This window comes from Leopardus geoffroyi, chromosome D4 (genome assembly GCF_018350155.1).
Source record: "Leopardus geoffroyi isolate Oge1 chromosome D4, O.geoffroyi_Oge1_pat1.0, whole genome shotgun sequence".
Taxonomy (NCBI): Eukaryota; Metazoa; Chordata; class Mammalia; order Carnivora; family Felidae; genus Leopardus; species Leopardus geoffroyi.
In genome coordinates, this window is record NC_059342.1 from 15,327,327 (window position 1) to 15,343,758 (window position 16,432).

Below are 16,432 nucleotides of genomic sequence, written 5' to 3' on the forward strand. Positions count from 1 at the left end.
GAAGCCATCAAAATCCTCGAGGAGAAAGCAGGCAGAAACCTCTTTGACCTTGGCCGCAGCAACTTCTTACTCAACACGTCTCCGGAGGCAAGGGAAACAAAAGCAAAGATGAACAACTGGGACCCCATCAAAATAAAAAGCTTCTGCACGGCAAAGGAAACAATCAGCAAAACTAAAAGGCAACCGACGGAATGGGAGAAGATATTTGCAAATGACATATCAGATAAAGGGTTGGTATCCAAAAATCTATAAAGAACTTATCAAACTCAACGCCCAAAAAACAATCCAGTGAAGAAATGGGCAAAAGACATGAATAGACACTTCTCCAAAGAAGACATCCAGATGGCCAACCAACACATGGAAAAAAAGGCTCAAAATCACTCATCATCAAGCAAATACAAATCAAAACCACCATGAGATACCACCTCAAACCTGTCAGAATGGCTAACATTAGCAACTCAGGCAACAACAGATGTTGGCGAGGATGTGGAGAAAGAGGATCTCTTTTGCACTGCTGGTGGGAATGCAAACTGGTACAGCCTCTCTGGAAAACAGAATGGAGGTTCTTCAAAAAATTAAAAATAGAGGGGCGCCTGGTGGCGCAGTCGGTTAAGCGTCCGACTTCAGCCAGGTCACGATCTCGCGGTCCGGGAGTTCGAGCCCCGCGTCAGGCTCTGGGCTGATGGCTCAGAGCCTGGAGCCTGTTTCTGATTCTGTGTCTCCCTCTCTCTCTGCCCCTCCCCCGTTCATGCTCTGTCTCTCTCTGTCCCAAAAATAAATAAACGTTGAAAAAAAAAAAAACAGAACTATCCTACAACCCAGCAATTGCACTACTAGGTATTTATCCAAGGGATACAAGTATGCCGTTTTGAAGGGATACATGCACCCCAATATTTATAGCAGCACTATCAACAATAGCCAAAGTACGGAAAGAGCCCAAATGTCCATTGATGGATGAATGGATAAAGATGTGGTGTATATATATAGTTACCATTTGCAACTACGTGGATGGAATTAGCGGGTATTATGCTAAGCGAAATTAGTCAGAGAAAGACAAATATCACATGACTTCACTCATATGAGAACTTCAAGATACAAAACAGATGAACATAAGGGAAGAGAAGCAAAAATAACATAAAAACAGGGAGGGGGACAAACATAAGAGACTCTTAAATATGGAGAACAAATAAAGGGTTACTAGAGGGGTTGTGGGGGGTGGGGATGGGCTAAATGGGTAAGGGGCATCAAGGAATTACTCCTGAAATCATTGTTGAACTATATGCTAACTAACTTGGATGTATATTTTAAAAAATTAATTAATTAAATTAAATGGTAAAAAATAATAAATAAATAAATAAATAAATAAATAAATAAACAAACAAACATTAAAAAATGCTAGAAAGAAAGAAAGAAAGAAAGAAAGAAAGAAAGATCCTTCCCCCCTCAGCATTCAGCACAGAAAGTTACAAAATAGCATTTATTTCAGTGTTGAAGAGTTTGGGTGTTATATTCCAAATATCTAAAATTAACATCTGGCACAGCACTTAGAATTAGTTGAACAGATTAATGAAGCATTCCCAAATCTCCACCAAGCTGCAGAAGTTACTTGGGATATGTCTCTCGTGTCTGATGGAGACTCACCAGACATGCTTTTGAGTTTTATGTATATGCTTAACCCGATGTTATTAACAATTCTGCTTATTACGGACTACACCATCTCATTCTAGTCCAAATTAAGAAGAGTTTGACCTGGTTTACATTTAATATTGAGAGGGGGAATTCTTTACTGTTTTATCCTTCCAGTTTTCCATTAGCTCCTTTACTATTTCTTCTGCAGCTTTATGGGCCATCTATTTTGAGTGGTGTCTTTAGATATTTGTCCCATTCTAAAGGAGAACAGGACTAATGTAAGATATATCTAAGAGTATACTTAAACTCATTTAAATAACTTTCAGATGATGACTCAAAAGAAACAAACAAATCCAAAATCAAAGGCATTTAATGTCATAAAAAAACCCTGTTATTATAGTCAGTAAATTACTCAGATTGAAAAAACAAGATTTTTTTCCTCCAAGTGGCTATTTTGAAATGATTAAAGTAGACACTCTATAATAGAACAAAAACACATGTGGCATGATCCTTCTAGGGCAATGGAAGTTAAATCTTTCCCTTGTGTGGCAAAATTACTACTTTATTGTGCTCAGAAAAATAAACCCCCAAGTTAAGAGAAGTATAGAAATAGAGTCAATAAACTTGAATAAATCCAACGTATTGCCTTGTATGGCAGACTGGATTCTAAAATAACCCCTAAGATACCTGACCCTAAATATATGCCCTGTATAATTTCCTACGCTTGCGTGTAGGCAAGACTGTGCAAATAAGGTATCACTCCCATGATTATGTTACATTTTACAGCAAAAGGAGTTTTCAGATATAATTAAGGTCCATAATCAGGTGACTTTGAGTTGAGTAAGGGGGAGATTATCTTGTGTAAGCCAGCCGTAATGAGATGAACCATCCAAAAGATGGACTGGGGCTCTCCTAGGAATAAGAGAGATTCTTATATTGACCTTCAGGAAGCAGGCTCCATATTGTGAAAGGTCTGTGAGAGGGTCACATGGGAAGTGACCAGCTTCTAGTAGTTGAGCTCAGCTCCCTGATAACAGCTGGCAAGAAAATAAGAACGTCAGTCCTACAACCATAAAGAATCCTGATTTCTGCCAATAGCCACAGGAATTTGGAAGAGGATCCCAAACTCTAGAAAGGACCACATCCTGACCAACATCTTGATTACAACTATATTGGATCCTGGACAGAGATCCAACTAGGTTACACTCATGAATCATAGAAACAGACATTCACCGCATGTTGTTTTAAGCCATTGAATTTGTAGTAATTTGTTTTAAAGCAATAGAAAATCAATATACCTTTTATTTCAGTTCAATTTTTAAAAACCCAGGGTCTATGACTCTTCATGTAAATCCAATTAAGTTTGCATGTAAGTTTGATGAGAGAAGAAACCCTATTCTTTTTTCTCACAACAGCATTGACCTAGCAATTCTACTCGTATGTATTTATTGAAAAGAAATAAGAACATATGTCCACACAAAGATATATTCATAAAAACCACTTTTACATAATAGCTTAACAACAGGTGAATACAGAAACAAATTGTGGCCTATCCATACAGCAGAAACACTGTAGGATAGAAAGGAATGACCTGAAATGAAACAAATATGGGTGATTCTTAAAAACATCATGCTGAGTAAAAAAGGGAAAAACCTAAATATAACATAGGAGCTACTGAATAATTCATTTACATGAAATTCCAGAATAGGCCTATATAACCACAAGATCAATGGTTCTTTAGAGAAGGGAATGGAATGATGAAATGTTTGTATCTTGATCTGGTATTTGTTACATAGCATATACATTTGCTAAAACTCAGTGAACCACACACTGAAAAGGGTCACTTGAATAGAAAAAAAGTTCATCTTACTGAAGAGTTCATTTTAGTGAAATTATACCACAAGAAAGCTGATTAACAAATCGGCATCTGGTACGTAGTAAAATATTCAACAAATATTTGTGAATTGACCTAAAGTCAGTTTTATTCTTTAAATAACTCACAACTTTAGGAAAAACCTATTTTTCATAAGAGTGCCACGTGGGCCAGTTTGTAAACAGAGTCAGAACACATATTACGGAATTGGCTACTGCAGAATGAATACCACAAATCATCTTACCTAATGTCAGTAGTTGTAGGACGCCTGCAACAGGGTGTTTAGGGAATTTGCCATTTTTTTAAAATTTTTTAATTAAAAAATATTTTTATTTATTTTTGAGACAGAGAGAGACAGAGCATGAGCAGGGGAGGGGCAGAGAGAGAGGGAGACACAGAATCTGAAACAGGCTCCAGGCTCTGAGCGGTCAGCACAGAGCCCGACGTGGGGCTCGAACTCACAGACTGTGAGATCATGACCTGAGCTGAAGTCGGACGCTAAGCCAACTGAGCCACCCAGGCACCCTGGGAGTTTGCTATTTCTAATGTAATCCAGTGTTCATTTCTCTAGGTCTTGAGGAATCAACCGAGTTTTAGTCGTCATAAGATTTCTGAAAAGATGTGCCACGAATTCATCAACAGCACAGTTTAGAAAGTCATAAAGACTCTGAAGATCATAACAGTACATTTTCATACTGGAATTAATGCAATCCGAGTAACAGGTAACATCCCATTAAGTGAAACTGCTTTAAAAGTTTGGGGCCCAATTATTCCTTAGAAAAAAATACTTTTGCGTCTTTAGATTTATTAGGATAGGGTGTTCCTTTACTAGTCATGAGCTTAAATTGTCAGATTTTTTAAAATCCCAACATTGAGTAAGTTAAGATTCAAAAATAAAATAAAATAAAATAAAATAAAATAAAATAAAATAAAATAAAATAAAAATAAAGTAAGATAGTTGTAGGAAACTTGGCAATGCATATTAAAAGGCAAAGGAATATACTTGAGCTCTCACACTATTCGTCCTCTCTTTGCTTTGCTTTCAGATATCTCATGAAATATCTTCTTTATGCAAATGAAAGTCTTCTTTATGCAAATCTCCAGTGAGGTAGGATTTGTTAGAAGCTAGACTCCACATCAAAAGCAATCATTTTATCACCTAGAGAATGATATAAAAAATAAAATTCAGGAATTGTGTCTCATAAATTCATAACTCTTCAAAGTGTTTTCCATGATCCACTGGTCCATCCTTACAAAATCCTGATGAAACCAAGTGTTTTTCCACCTGCGAATATCTGTTTTCTTGTGCTCATATACCTCAGCATCATTTTGTGAGTGGATAACAAATTCTTTGCCGGGCATCTGAGACTTCACAGTATATAATGTGGACCTGCTACAACTGATAAGCTTGTTTTTGACAGAAGATTTGAAATGTCTGCTTAACCACTATTCAAATTCTCTTCCACCATCAGACACATGGATGAAGTTTAAATGGTCATTAGGCTGGGAAGTTATGAGAAGAATTCAAGAGTCAGGGAAATCATTGGATCAGATGTCATTTGAAGTTCATTATGACTCTGAGATTCAAGGCTTCTGTGACATTTTTATTCTCCCAGCCCAGGGTGCATGGAACACCGACTATGTTTTATAGTTACATGACAGTTAAACGTCGGTTTGTAAATTTTAAAATAAATTCAAATAAGTGGGCTGGGACCATGTTTGTTTCATGCTACACTCCAGTGTTCGAATCTCTCGGTGCTGCAGAAACACCAGTTCAGCCCATGTAACTTGAGGGAACTGCTGCGTTTTGTTCTGATTTAGTTATGTACTGTTGTAACACAATTTTTATTCTCTGATTTATTTTTTAGCGAATTATTACTTGCATTTTGGAAATAGTCAAGATCGTTTCTCAAATTTTATGTTTCCGAGGTTTCAGCCTGAAAAAAGTTTGCAGGCTAAAACTGTCTGCATTTTCTGTTACGATATGAGTTTTGAAAATACATGTAGACATATGTTTTAACAAAAAATTCCATTGTTTTATTCCAACATATGCCTGCTGTTGAGATTTTTCATTAAATGTTTCATCATGGATGTTTTCTCTGTGCTCCAACCATTTATTATTTTTTTAAGTTATTTATTTTGAGAGAGGGAGAGAGCATGCGCATGTGTGAGTGGGTGAGAGGCAGAAAGACGGAGCGGGACAGAGGATCCAAAGTGGGCTCTGTGCTGACAGCAGAGAGCCCTGATGCAGAGCTCAAACTCACAAACTGTGAGATCACGTCCTGAGCCGAAACCGGATGCTTAATGGATTGAGCCACCCAGGAGGCCCCATGCTCCCACCATTTAAATTATTCAGATTCTAGACCTCACCACTCCTGTATTTAGGTAATCTGAGTAATATACAGCAACGTCTGAGAGCAAACTTCATCACTAACCTGGCACTAACCTGTTCAATTTTAATCTTTAACCACTGGGGCGGGAGGGGGGGTGCGGGGGGAGGCAGGCACAAAATTCAAAACAGAATCACGACATTTAAATGTTTATTAAGACACTGATATTAACAGTAGGATCCTTTATACTTCATAGATACAGTTGATAGGGGCCATTATAACTCCACATCTGTTTTCAGTAAGTTGTCAAGATTTGAAGTAACAATCCATCAAAATTTTCTTGCCCTTGGCATTTGAAAGATAATTAGCTGCTTTAATTAAAGGCCCACACAGAAATCAAACCCGCGATTATCCCAATGTTCTAATCAGCTGTGCTACACACATGAACTACAGCCTTGATGATGGTAAGGAGCACAAGAGAAAGTCTATGTTAAACTGTCACCATGTTACTTTTTACCATGGAATTGAGCATCTTTCAAATAAAGACATTAGCAATGCTTTACTCCTATGAAAGATAAGAAATATTCATATTTGATTCATTTTTTTCTTGCCATAAATTGAATTCAGGTTTGGGAAGGCAAACAGAGGGCTGCCTGCCTGCATATCTGTTAATATTTCCTTGCAATACCTGTCTGTTCTGAAGAGATGGGCAGAAATAAGACGTACCTGAAAAGCACCAGATGAGAAGTTCAGGGACTCCAGCTCAGCATTCACAAGCTATAAGTCACATAAACTCCTTGCTCCTAGAACAGAATGAGAGCGTTGTATAAACCGTGCCCTGGAGGGCTAGATTCTCCGGGATTTTCCAATATTTGTCCCTCTAGACTTCCAACTGTCCTATCCCAGCATCCACAAGGCATCTGTGTATACCACTAAGTTATCCGCTTGTCTTCTAAAGATAAAATTATTCTCCCATAAAGAAACATAACTAATTATGTTTAATTAATGATCTAAACATTAGAGAAACATCACTATATCACCATAAATTTTAGTGGCATAGATTCTTAAATGTTCTACAACAGGAAGATTGTCAGCCATTATTTATGCAGCCAGCGGGGAGTCATATTTTTGTTTATCCTTTAAGTCACAATTCACCTTTACGGTTGATATTTGTTCCAGTAAGATTAAATGATTTTAGCCAACTGTCCTCGTGTTTAATTTGCTATGATGCTTTTGAAACATCAGTGCTTTAAAGAAGTATGGAGTAAGAATATGGGTTTGGGGGGATAAAATATGTTAAAATAAAATTCATGTTTATAATTGCATACTTTAACGTAATTCTTGTCCTAAAATTAATTCTCTTCCAAGCTTTGCAAAGTCCAAAGTTAAGCGTTTCTCAGAACATTTTCATGAGTTTCTTGAGCTTTGAATTTAGCTTAGTAACTCTTTCATTTGAAGTCATCTTGAAATATTTCCTATGGAATCCCTGGTAATTCATCAGTCACTAGGAAGTTTAAGAATTAACAAATATTGGGGCACCTGGGTGGCTCGGTCGGTTAAGCGTCCGACTTCGGCTCAGGTCATGATCTCACGGTCCGTGAGTTCGAGCCCCGCATCGGGCTCTGTGCTGACAGCTCAGAGCCTGGAGCCTGTTTCAGATTCTGTGTCTCCCTCTCTCTCTGACCCTCCCCTGTTCATGCTCTGTCTCTCTCTGTCTCAAAAATAAATAAACGTTAAAAAAATTTTTTTTTTAAATTAAAAAAAAAAGAATTAACAAATATTTAATTCATTTCAAGATGCATTTTTGGGGATGCTGCATGCATTTGCAGAAATACTATTCGGTTCCAACGTGATTATTTTTCACAATACTTTTTCCTCTCTTAGAGTTATTTTCCTGTTCTCTCTTGTATCAGAGATAAGTACCCACAGTTCTGGGATTGGAAACATTCTTTCTCCATAACATCCATGACAAATCTCTGCCACACTATTCATTCACTACCACATGAGGTCTTGGGAACCGAACAGTTAAGATCAAGAGGTTGGATACTGTTTACAGACAGGAATCTCGTAAACAATGAAGTAAATCAGAGATCAGGATGGTAAGACTAAAATAAACATCTGTTACATTGAAGTGAATTTAAAAATGTAAATATAGCAAGGGAATTAATGGCAGTCTGTGAAACAATGAATGATTCTATTGCACCACTGAAAATCAATAAGTAATTAGTAATTGAAGATTGGTTTATAATCCTTATAATTGAGGGGAAAAGGTTCTGATGAGGAAAAGATTGCAAGCGAAATGTCCTCCAGTTTTTCTGGACTCTTACAGGATAATCTTGATGAAGGAGGTGACAGTCTCTGGCTTGGCCTTCTCCATCATTCTGACTGTGTCCAGTGCAACCGGAAATAGAAATAATTGTGTGTTTCTTTTTCTTTTCTTTTTTTTTTTTTAAGGCAAAATGCAGTGTTCTGTTTTTGAACAAGGCATCTTATTAAAATTTAAAAAAGGAGTTTTTTTTAAGTGTTTTCTTTTTTAAAAAGATCTGTTTGAGCTATATGTTTCTTGCTTACTTGTTTACCAACTTTTTTCTAAATAAAAAAAATGAGAGATGATATCTTTCATGTGAAACATGAACATGTTGTCTTACTTTTAAATGCTGTGTTTGTGTGTGAAGGGGGGCATGATGGCTGAGTCTTCATCAAGTATGTCTTAGGTACTTGCTGTGTGTTTGCCTGTAAGCTACCAGCTATGGGAAAGAAAATAAAATCTAAAAAAAATAGTCCTGGGAAATGAAATCCTTATTTCTGCCTAGGAAAGCATTTGTGTTTCTGTGTGTGTGTGTGTGTGTGTGTGTGTGTGTGTGGGTGTGCGTGTGCGTGGGTGTCAGTGTGCGTGGGATGGGGAACGTGGGCAGGTATTAGCTCAACCTGTGACAATGCAGCCTGAGGCAGGAGCAGTTTCTTACCCTCAGACGAAGAACATTCTATGTGTTCTAAGCCAAGTGAGAAGCCAAAACCCAGTAAGAAAGAGGTGACAGGACTGATGGCTAAAATTGGCCAACCATGTGTGGAATTGCTTCAGGACTGGGTCTCTTCCAGTAAAAACAAATGTTAAGGACCCAGACATGGAGCCCGAGAGAGACGAGTAGAGGACTGTAACCTGTGAGTCAGCATCTGAGTGTGGCTTTTGCTGTCCCTAGTCAGTTATGACAGCCGTAACTCAGCATGGGAGGGGGTGTCAGTGATGTCAAAAATCCAAAACAGCAGATTATTTATCTAAGAACGTGCATATATAAGAGGGGGTGGTTGAGGAGTGAGTATCTATAAACTAACACAGTTGTTCCTTAACACACAAAATGTAACATATATTATCTATCTATCTATCCATACGTATCACAAACACACACACTATTTTATGTGTGTGTGTAAAATTATTTTAGGTTTCAGAGTTGTTGCTTTTAAAATACTATTCGAAACTCTTATGAATATGATGATAGTCTTGTTGTCTTATTTCTTTTAAAGTCTTTCCCTCTGTGGTTTTGCCTTAAGTCAGGCCTAAAGCATTATCACCCAAGATGGGGTTTTGTCTAGTTATAACCAATGATTTGGTAGAACTCTAAATTGGAAGATACATGTCTGACTATTTCCCACAAAAGCCAGGAAGAACCGATCTCAGCTTTCAAACGTATGGAGTCACTTATCTTGGGAATGTGCTTTACCTTACAGGTAGAACCTATATCTCAACATGACATTGTGAAGTGATTTTTTAAAGAGCTTTCAGAGGGGAAAAAAATAGACCTGTAGAAGAAAATGGCATGTATGCATTTGTGTATCCATGAAACAAATGCCTTCAAATATATTCCTCATGGATGTCAAGTAACAAGATGGTTTCAGTTTTTTAATCTGCCTTCTTGTATTACAAATGCAAATATCAGAAGGATATTTACCCGAAGGGTGACCAGATTAACATTGCTAAAAATGATTTTAGTTATCCTAAAGCCATGAGAAAGGATTACATTTCCAAGCTTGTTTATACTCTCTCATTCTGCTTCTACAAGCAAAATCCCAGGATATTATCTTCCCTGGGGACACTGTTGCATTTGGATGGCCATGCGCAAGTTTCAAATTTTCCTGGACTTTTTCCAGCTCCACTATGATTTCTTGCAGTTCATTGGCAGCTGAAATAAGATGAAAAATATAAGCAATTATCACAAAAATATTCATTATCGCAATGAATATTCCATTAATGAAGCATTCTAGAAAAATGCAATGGTGGTAGTGTCTGACCCTTTACATCCTAGTACGGGGGAAGAGAAGCAAAACACCAAACGTATACATTAACGTGGTTAAAGGTCGTAATAAACACCAGTAAAGAAGTAAATAGGGTGCTATGATAATGAATTACTGGGGAGTTATGGTTCAAGAAGGGTGGGTTAGGGAAGACTTCTCAGAGGAGGTGTTTTTATTTTAAATTTGTAAAATTTTATTTTTTTAATGTTTATTTTTGAGAGAGGGAGAGAGAGAGCACAAGCAGGGGACGGGCTGAGAGACAGGGGGAAACAGAGGATCTGAGCCCGATGCAGGGCTCGAACTCACAAACCTTGAGATTATGACCTGAGCGGGAGTCTGACGCTTAACTGACGGAGTCACCCACGTGCTCCCAGAGGAGAAAGTTTTTGAAGTGAATCTTGAAGAATGAGAAGCTGACCGTGTTGAGCATGAGAAGCTTGGAGGCCCTGGTACACAAGGGGCTCCATCACTTTCTGTTCCTTAGTTCATGGTTTTCCTAGTCTGGCTTGGCTCCTCTACTATCCCACAGCATGACTCATACTTCTTATGCTCTAGTACTGAGCTCAGGCATCTATGTGCTAGGAAGTTATTCCTGAATCTGTTTTTGTTTTTCTTTTCCAAGATGTGCTAGGTCCCCTTTCTTGGTGCTTCCTTAAAAATCCACAAATACCTTTCTTTTTTTTTAATTTTTTTTTTTTTATTGTGTATTTATTCTTGAGACAGAGACGGAGAATGAACAGGGGAGGGGCAGAGAGAGACGGGGACACAGAATCAGAAGCAGGCTCCAGACTCTGAGCTGTCAGCACAGAGCCCGACACGGGGCTCGAACCCTCGACCTGTGAGATCATGACCTGAGCCGAAGTCGGACGCCCCAACCGACTGAGCCACCCAGGCACCCCGACAAATACCTTTCTTAACACACTTCCATTATTGCACTCAAATTATGTGTCCTTGTGCCTATACCCTGCCTCATTCCTCTTTATAATCCCAGAAGCTAGCACTTTGCTTCATCAATTGCTGTTGGGAAAATGAGGAGTTATTATTCATTAAAACTGCAAATTAAACTTAAAAAAATTTTTTTAATTTTTTTTATTTATTTTTGAAGGAGAAAGAAAGAGACAGAGAATGAGCAGGGGAGGAACAGAAGGAGAGGGAGACACAGAATCTGAAGCAGGCTCCAGGTTCTGAGCTGTCAGCACAGAGCCCGACATGGGGCTCGAACTCACAGACCATGAGATCATGACCTGAGCCAAAGTCAGACGCTCTACCGACTGAGCTACCCAGATGCCCCTGCAAATTAAACTTTTGAGCAAATTAGACTTTTGAGCCATAGCAAGGAGCCAATACAAGCTTCTCACTGCAACTCTGCTGGCCTCACACCATGAATAGTAAAGTACGCTTTTTTTTAAACCTACCTTTTCTCTCTCCTATTTCTCTTGTTTGTTTGTTTGTTTGTTTGCTTGGGGAAGGGTATTTTTCTTTTCTTCCATAAGTTAGTCATTTTTGTTCCTCAGAGCCTACTTGCCTTGGAAGAAGGCAAAAGCAGAACAAGGATTTTTCATTGCTCAAACATTTTTGTTGTCTTTGTATATCTATGCAAATGATAGAGAAAGATACTTTAACATCGATTATGGGCTCAGAAATTTAAAATATTTTTAATGTTTATTTATTTCTGAGACAGATAGAGAGAGAGCACAAGTGGGGCTGGGGCAGAGAGAGGGGGACAGAGGATCCAAAGCAGGCTCTGCACTGACATCACAGACCCCGGCCCGGGGCTCGAACCCGTGAACTGCGAGATCGTCACCTGAGCCGAAGTTGGACGCTCAACCAACTGAGCCACCCAGGGGCCCCATTCTCAGAAATTTTAAAGTGGATTTCTAGGGACTAATATTAATATCATGTCTGCATGCTAGAATATAAATTGAGTGAATTATTAACACAGGGATGAACGATTCAGATATAGCATTTGGTCCAATTAATAGTGACCAAAATGAGCTGTCAAATCACCCCATGATCTGGAGGTGAGGTTGAAGGTTTTAATTCAAGTGTGGCTATGTGGATATATAAACTTACCCTACACTATCAACTTTACATAAGTATTACTCACCCACTATCTCTGTGGTAGGCAGAATAAGGCATCCCGAACATGTTCTCCCACTGGATGTCTTAAACCCCCAAAACCTGTGAATAAGTTAAGGTTACATGGCAAAAGGGGACTGAAATCCCAGATAGAATTAAGGTTGCTAATCAGCTGATCGTAAATTAAGGCGATTCTTCTGGATTAGGGAGGTGGGTTTCATGTAATCACAAAGGTCCTTAAAAGTGGAAGAGGGAGGGGCGCCTGGGTGGCGCAGTCGGTTAAGCGTCCGGCTTCAGCCAGGTCACGATCTCGCGGTCCGTGAGTTCGAGCCCCGCGTCGGGCTCTGGGCTGATGGCTCAGAGCCTGGAGCCTGTTTCCGATTCTGTGTCTCCCTCTCTCTCTGCCCCTCCCCCGTTCATGCTCTGTCTCTCTCTGTCCCAAAAATAAATAAACGTTGAAAAAAAAAAAATTAAAAAAAAAAAAAAATTATAAAAAAAAAAAAAGTGGAAGAGGGAGACAGAAGACAGGGACAGGGATGTGACAAGGAAGAGGCGTCGGAAAGATACTATGTTGCTGGCTTCAAAGCTGGAGGGAGAGGTCCACAAACCAAGGCATAGGAGCAGCTCTAGAAGCTGCCAAAGGTAGGACACAGAGTGTCCCCGAAAGCCTCTAGAAAGGATGCCGGTCTACTGACACCTTGATTTGAGCCAGTGAGACCTGTGTGCCTGACCTCCTAATTCTCCCATCAGGTATCTCTGCGGTGAGTTCTTTGTCACACAACATGGGACTGTCTCAGAGTGTGAAGAAGTTTCAGAAGTGAGCTCTGGCTGCAAAGTCTTTGTTTCCTCTTCCAGGAGACCAAACAGCAACATGACACTCAAAGAAATAGAGAATTCTATAAATGACCTACAACTGCTGTTTCTGGCTTTTAAAAATACAAGTGCATGATTAAAACAGTAGCTTTCTGCAAACAAGAAAAGAAAAGTTGGAATAAAGTCATGGCAGTCGCATGAAGCGTAACTCTTTAGCACTAGGGTAAGAATCTTGGAGGCTGAGAAAGTACTAGAATGTATCCACTGCACGTTTTAGTTTGCCTCAAGAGTCTTGCTGCAAACAGTTTTGAACCATTTCTCTTCTCAACTGAGAATGAAAATAGCAGAGGAAGAAGAGAAGAACGCGTAATGGGGTCAAGGCCACCCATTTCTTATTGTGCTGCTGCTGGGAACAGAGGAGCAGCTGAGAGCACTGCTCTCCTGCCTCCCACGTGCTCGGGCGCAGGTGGTGAGTCACCATCTGCCCCAATGGTAATCAACGCCAGCCTCAAACTAAATGGCACCGCCACGGCCAGTTGTGGCCAGTTCTGGACTTAATTAATATGCTCACATATCAGCCTCAGAAAGGTAACCTTTCGGCTTCAAAAGTCTAATCTGAGTAGCTTAAAAACAGAGCTTGAACAGAAGGTAACCTTAAACACAAACCCCCACTAGGGTCTGCACACAGGCATTTTTGTTTTGGCGATCTTTCCTGCTCTTTTGAGGATTACGGGGATTTTGCAGATCATGCTTTATTTAGTATTTCTCCGTAACTCCCTGTAAATGAGGAGAATGATAAATTTAGTGATAGAGAGGGCTCAAATACTGGAAGACGGAAAGGATCAAGGTCTTAAAGAAAGAGCAGTTAAGTGCCCTTGCATGGGCATATCTCCCACTGAATTCCGTATCACGGGCACCACTGATTTCTACATTTTTCATATTATAATATCTGATTTTCATAATATTTCTATTAGCACTTTGAACTTACTTAAAAACATCAGCAGGAAACTAGAAATAGAGCTATCAATTTCCTAAGGAGCAGGTCAGCTACCGTGCCTAAGCAGTCATAGAATTAAAACTCACATTTCCAAGTTCCCTTAAAGGAACAATTAAAACTCACTTCTACTTGTTTGACGTGTTTCATACCTTGAAGGCTTCAGAGATCAGTGTGAATTGATGTGAACGTTTATTTCTCCCCACTAGAATATAATCTCCACGAAGGAAGAGATTTTGCCTGCTTGAGTCACTGCTGTATCCTTAGTACTCAGCATCCCACTGAATGTCGAAGAGCTCAGTAAATGAAAGAGTCTGGAACAGTTAGAAACCATTAAGAGTATGAAAAAAAAAATGGCTGCACTTAAGCTTAATGCAGATATTTATCCCTGAGTACTTCTTACCTGGTTGAAATTAAAATCTAGGCTTAGTGCTTGACATGTAGATTTATGTGGTTGTTATTTTTTTAATGTTTATTTAGTTTTTTTTGTTGTTGTTTTTTTTTTTAGAGAGAGAGAGAGAGAGAGAGAGAGGCATAGTGTGAGCAGGGGAGGGGCAGAGAGAGAGGGAGACACAGAATTTGAAGCAGGCTTCAGGCTCTGAGCTGTCAGTACAGAGCCCGACGCGGGGCTCGAAGTCACAAAGCATGAGATCATGACTTGGCACTCAACTGACTGAGCCACTCAGGTACCCCTATGTGGTTGTTATCAAATTAGTCCACCTGGAGTGCACCCCTGCTTTTCACAGAAAGAGGATGCCTTTCAATTATATCAACTTACCTGCCATATGCTCAGCACTTTTTAAGCCTATATATGTAGGGCAGGAGTGAAGATGTGAATAAGTGGTGTTTTTGTATGTGTGCATGCATATGTGTGGTGTGTATGTGTATTTGTCTGACTATGCATAGTGTCGTCTACATTTTTGGTCAGTAGGGGGAGCTGTCACCTGTCCCTGCAGCGTGACTTTGTAGGTTCATTTCGTGCAAGGACCTGTATCTCAGTGGTAACTTCTACCAAAATAAAAACTAGATTTTGGTTGGGAAATATGCCAATCGGCCAATCAGACAAATTGAGATGCATGAATGAGTAACGTAAGACACTTTATAGCACACATTACAATTTTGTAACAGCGAGTCAGTTATAATACTAAGTAATAAGTTGGAATAATGGTAAACCATTAGCATTTATGGACCACAGCATTACTATGGTACATATATACTATGGTCTATAATATGGTATACCATAAACACATATGGTATAATGTTTATCATTATTTATCTCTTCTTTTCTCATGAACTCCATGTGCTTGGTTATTTGTTTGTATTTACATTGTACGTGGTACATATCCTTATCATCTGCAGAAATTTGGAGAAACATAGAAAAATTAAATAGTACAAAGAGAAAAGTCCCTATGACATAAAACCAACTTTTCAAAACGTAGCACCCCATTTTCAGTATTTCTCTCAAAAATTTTTATCATCTACTATGTGTAGGCTCTTATCAGACATTATCTTATTTAATTCCTAAGAATCATGTTCACCCTCAGTTCTATTAACCACATATTCCGGTGAAGGAATCACTACTCAGAGAAGGTAGGAGACTTCTTAAGACTCACATGACTAAGAAGTGGTTAATCTGACATTTCAGCCTTAATCTCTCAACTGCCGTTCCCCTGTAATTATTAATTATCTTCTCCTGAATTACTCCCTTATTCAGCTTTTCTCCCTGTCTCTGGCATGTCAAGTATATGAGATTATTCTCTCTTCACCTAGAAGTTTCCTCTTCCTCATTCCCATGCTCTGCACTTGAGAACAAAATCTTGCTTAATTTCACCACATGCTAAAGGCACTGATGTCACTCAACCTGTGATCTTTATGTTAAGAAGTCTAAGGAGAGCCTGCTGTTCTGCTCTGCTCTGGCTGGCCTGGCCTCCAGCAGAATGTTCTGGGACCCTGGGGTGGTCAGTGGTCTTGTCACCCAACTAGAACACTGGGAAACTGACAGAGGCTGAGACTCATCAAGAAGCTGAGTAGGGAACAATAAGCCGAATCTGTCTACACGGTGGCTTTGTTAATGACACTGATTCTGCATTTAGTGCAACATCTAACACAAAATGCCTTATGATTGCATTTGGAGGTATAAGGAAAGATTCTCTAGATCCAAATCTCTTATTAATCAAGATTACCATCAGTATATGTTACTACAAAAGCTAAGGTGGGTCCTCTATATCAATACTGTTATCAAAATGGAAGTTGAATGATTAAGTAATTTCATTTAATTTTGGAAACTGAACATGAAATTCATTTTATAAGAAACATGAACCAGAAGCATAAGCTCTGTTTAAATGAAGCTATAATTCATACGTTTTTTTGTTTTGTGGATTTAGATAGTTATTTGACAAAGACTCATTATTTGATAATGAACTT

General features: G+C 39.0%; 1 pseudogene; it reads left to right on the forward strand.

Annotated features, from left to right (window-relative positions):
• LOC123593594 overlaps positions 1–13,150 on the forward strand; it is a 46,873-nt pseudogene extending 33,723 nt beyond the window's left edge.
• The last annotated feature ends 3,282 nt before the right edge of the window (positions 13,151–16,432 follow it).